The sequence below is a fragment of the Salmo trutta genome, chromosome 12 (genome assembly GCF_901001165.1).
Source record: "Salmo trutta chromosome 12, fSalTru1.1, whole genome shotgun sequence".
NCBI classification, from domain to species: Eukaryota; Metazoa; Chordata; class Actinopteri; order Salmoniformes; family Salmonidae; genus Salmo; species Salmo trutta.
The window spans coordinates 54,418,226-54,423,265 of NC_042968.1; positions in this window are offsets into that span (position 1 = coordinate 54,418,226).

Consider the following 5,040-nt stretch of genomic DNA (forward strand, 5'->3'; position numbering starts at 1 on the left):
GTCAGTTAAAACATGGTTACTGATTAAGGATTCCTGTGAAGCATCTGTCACTGAACCAAACTCTGTAGTTACCATGTAACCCAGATGAAAACACAGTATGGACATGCAGTGGAAGACTTCTACTGCACCTGCATACTTTGTACCTATCAAAGTGAACTAGATGACTTTGTGCTGTTGTGAAGTTATGCACCACAGAGCATTTTTGTTTACCTTTTGTTACTTAGCCTACTTTGTCACATAGCTCTACTGTTTGCCAACAGTCACTAATCTTTGTGACCTACTGTTGACATTGCAATTGTGGGGAATTCTTCATCTGTTTTTGTACATTTGACTCAACTAAGTGAGAAAAACAGTGAACACGGACAGTCAAATAAAAAGAGCACAGGAGACAGTAGTTTACGTAGAGAAATATAACTCAGGTTTATTAACCCCATGTTGACTTCTTCACAGCTCCCTCCAAAGTCATTATAAAACAGTATGTACACTTTGCTTTAAGTTAAACAACCCAGGGGTAAGATGAAGTTACAGGCATTTACTCTTCATCAACATCCCCCTCCAAAAAAGAACATACGGAAAGGAAAAACAGTCTCTACCACAGAACTTACCGCTGATCAGTCATTAAACATGAGTCATAGTTGTTGAAAACAAGCACTCCAAACCCTAACTTTAAGTAATAAATACATCTAACCTTCAGAACTTCATCACTGACCAGCTTCTTGTGGAAGACTCTAGCAGAGAGAAAGAGATTAGTGTGTGTACCTGGAGGCCAGACCCCTAGTCTGTCAGACTGTTCAGTGTGTGTTTTTACATATGGGGCTGACACTGGACTAGTGGTCTTATCTCTGTCTGAGTAACCTGTATTAGACTGTAGTGTTTATAATCAATGAACTCATTCTAATTCCATGCACACAAAAAAAACATCCTTCTTGGAGGACAAGTAGAACCTTACTCCATTGTAGGGTTCTGGTTCCCAAGCTAGCAGTATGGCACCAGCCTGAACCCAGATCTGTTTGTGCCATCTCCTATATGGTCACTGATGTGACAATGGTCATATAGTAGTTGGCTGAGAGCCCAAACAGATCTGGGACCAGGCTAGTATGGCATCCCTTTGTCTACACAGTGGAAAAGCTGTCCCTGGTCTGAGAATACAGCACCAGAAATCTTAAACCCTCCTTGTTTAGGTCGAATAATCACACTGGGGCTGAGCTAACAACACGGCAGAGCAGAGCCTGGCTGCCAGTTAAGCCTTGCCCTCCCGCCAGGAACCACCCACCAGCTAGAAGGATCTGGACATTAAAAAGAGCTTATAAGACTGTTCAGACCAGCAGTCAAGGAATTTCAATATAACATGACCGGCAGGAGAGGAGGGAGGAGAGGAGAAGGGAAGAAGTGGGGGTGTGAGGGGAGAGGAGCTGGGGGAGAGGGTAAGGAAAGTAGCAGAGTAGGGAGGAAGAGGAGAGGAAAGAAGAATGGAAAAGGAAAGGAGATGAGGGAAAGGAGGAGTGCTAGTGAAGAGCAAGGTAGTTCAGTCTAGCCAGACATAACATAAGCTAACAGCTACATTAGCACAGTGCTGCAATAAATCATGGTCAGAATGCTACTACATGCTACTTCAAATGGGGAAAAAAATGAATTTGAGAGAAAGGTAGAAATGTTCTTTGAGGTCAAAACAGAGCAATGTTTTTATTGCTAATTCAATATCTTCCAAGTAAAATGTCTTCGTCGAAGGAGATAAAAGTTCTTATATCCAGTAAGTATTCTCACAGAGGCTACTTTATACGTGTTCCATATAGGCATCCCCCTCTCACTCCCATCACAGATAATATAGTAGACAAATGCCAATTTCTTCACAATATACAGTAGTATTCACAGTAACATAGTACAAGCAGGAAATATATAACAAATCTCTTCCTCCGTCCCAGTAACCCGTTGACAGACGTGACTGTCTGTCAAAAATGAAAGCATGTTTCACATGAGAGAACACAGCACAAAAATGACAAGTAATAATATTCTTTCAAATAAATACAACATTTCTAAGTAGTCAAACAACGCTTTCATAATCTGACCGTTCTCAGTACAGACTAGGAGCCTCGCAGCCAACCAGTGGCTAGACTGGGAACTAGACCAGTGGTTTAACGGAACCAGTAAGGCCCAATGCTATGAAGTGACCTATGTGAACCAGCAGTCAGGTCTAGGGTTTTTGTGTAGTGGTAGTGTGTTAAGGCTGCACCAACCATAGGCTTAGAAATCCTAGAATGGCCGACCCCATTCAATACCCTGTACTGAGGGGTGCGTGTCTGTTCTATTCATTCCAATTCTAAGGAGGGGATATACTCTTAAAATTCAGGTAGGAACTTTTCCCTGTGGAACAGATCTTACAGAAATTCTTTGGAATAAACACTCAGTTCTACCTCGTTCTAAAGTGATTTTCTTTCCAGTGGTAAGTATTTACTTAGAAATACATTTGTATGTGTACATTTTCTTTCTTCATGTCGACCGTTGCTTGAGTTACTTCATAATATATTTCTAGGGATCAAGATAGGTAGATGCTAGCAGCATTATATGTCTGGTCTGCCCTCCATCCAGAGAGAATGCATGGTGTGGGAAACACGTAGTAAATCTCTAAGACAGCACGGCAGGGCACAGTGCGTGTAACAGTTTCATTTATACACACAATAAATCCTACATCAGATTGAATCTGAAGGGTCAATTGTGGATCCCCTGTTTTGGAATGTCTTTTTGGAGTACCTACAATGTAAATGGTAAGGGAACATTGTGGTGGAGGTGGCGTGCCTTTTTTCCATGTCATTAGCAGTGGCAACAACCCCTCACTGATTGTATCATCAAACAGTAAAACTCAATTCTAAACTCCACTGTGACATCACACAAACTCTGAACTCAACTCCATTGTGGCATCACAAAGTGGAATTTTTAACTCCATAGTGACATCACCCCTGAAAACAGTGACTTCTAGATTCCATTGTGACATCACACAATAACACTCGTGACATCACTCCAAAGCAACCAATCATGTTAAACCACAGTGTCTCAGCCACCCAAATGCTAGTCCACTGCTTATTATACAAACAGGAAAAGTAGCTAGTACTGTAGTTGATTTGAGCTATGTTCACAAATAGGAAGCTGAGCTAATATCATAGTGAAATTATACAATAATACAAAAAGAAAGAGGAGCTAGTATCATAGTTGAATTGAGCTCTGTTCAGTTAGGTGTGTTTGAGAGTTTGTAGGTTCTGGGGGAGTTGGTTGCAGTACAGTAGCAAAGTCTCTGTTCAGGAGTGTCAGTGTCATCAGTCACAGTACATGGAGTTTTGAAAGTCTCCAACAAAAGAAAAACAAATCGATAGAATATAAAATATTGACATCAAATAAATCTCAAAATACATACAAAAGTAATCTGTAATGCAAAATAAATATATTCATATTTAAATAATTAATCATATAATATACTTCACATCTCTGGTTAGGAGGTGGGTTCATGGTAAACAAACCCACCCGTCAGTCAATTAGCCAGCCAACTCCTCCCCTCCAGCAACCCCGCCCTCCTCCCCAGCTTGGTAGGCCTGACAGGGTCAGGTGGTCAACCACTTGTAGGGCTATTTCATTTCATAAACTTTCCGAAATGAGAGACAGCTCAGGACACACAAACCGCTACACTCCTGTCGAGCCCGTGTCAACAGGCTCCAAACTCAACAATCCCCTAATACTAACGTTTTTTGGAAATTGCCATATTTGCAAGAAATAAAGAACAGACACCAAAAATAAACAAAAAAAATAAACCAAGATTCTAGAAATCCCTCCTGAGAATGTTCCATTTGTGTTGGGGGGGGGTGTTGAATGTCATTTCCATGGAAACGGAGCATGTGGGAGGGGAGTGGTACAGGAAGTCAGGAAGTGTTTTAGAGAACACAGGTGCGTGTAGGTGAGAGTTCACAGAGAACTCTAAGCTAAAAATGCATGAATCTCTAAATATCACTACATTTCTCTTTAAAAACATATTTTGCTGTCACTACAGGTCATATTTCTATATTTATTTATACCGACAACCGAAGTGCAGAGAATCAACACATATTATAAACATGCTATACGTGGTGGTCCATCTCCATCTCCCCCTCCTCAACCCTCCTCCCCCGTCCTCCCCACCAACAAAGCTGATCCCAGACTGTGCCTGCAGCCACCGTAAAACTGGCAAACACACATTGCATACACACGCACTGAACCGTATGACTGAGACTAGATACATCACACACAAGGACCTCTGCACAAGTGTGTAATGCACCAGTGTTCCCCGTCTCTCTCTCTTCACCCCATCTTGAGAGGTAGGTGGGCGGATAGGAGGACAGAGACATGAGGATTCGCACAATGCACCTTAGAATCTTCCAGTGCTCCAGGGGTAGTCAGTCCACGGCCAACAAAACTTGTGTGTGTATTCATTTTTTACAAATCTTACCAACCCCCCCCCCCCATCCCCCCACAGGGGTTGTTGTCAGATGGTGCTCTCTGTGTGTGCGTGACTGATGGTGTGCACATGTGTGTGTAGGTGTTGGTGTGTGTGAGGGTGTTGTGTGTGTGTTTGTGGGTAGCTGGGCCTGCGTGTGCCGCTTGCGCAGTTTTGCGGCTGCTCAGAGAGCAGAGAGGTCTTCTCACCCGGCCCGTTCTCCCCCCCTGGCCTCGCGGAAGAAGGGGATTTGGGGGGGAGAGAGGTGCAGGGAAGAGGTGGGTGGGGGAGAGAGGAGGTGGAGGGCGGAGGCGGGTGAGTGGTGCGTGCACCCGAGGAGGGAGGAGGAGGTGTTTGAGGAAGAGGGGTGCCTTTGGTGGGAGGAGGGGTGGATAGGGGCAGGGCCGGGCGGGGGTTGACTTGAGTGGGAGTGGTGGTTTGGGGTAAGGGGGTACGGTTGGTGGGAGGGGGGGTGGGTTGGGGGAGAGCAAGGGGGCGCTTGAAAGGTGTGGTGGCCAGGGGGAGGGGGGTACGGGGAGGGGCTGGTGGGGTGATGGGGAGCGGGAGAGCAGAGGTGCTGTCCA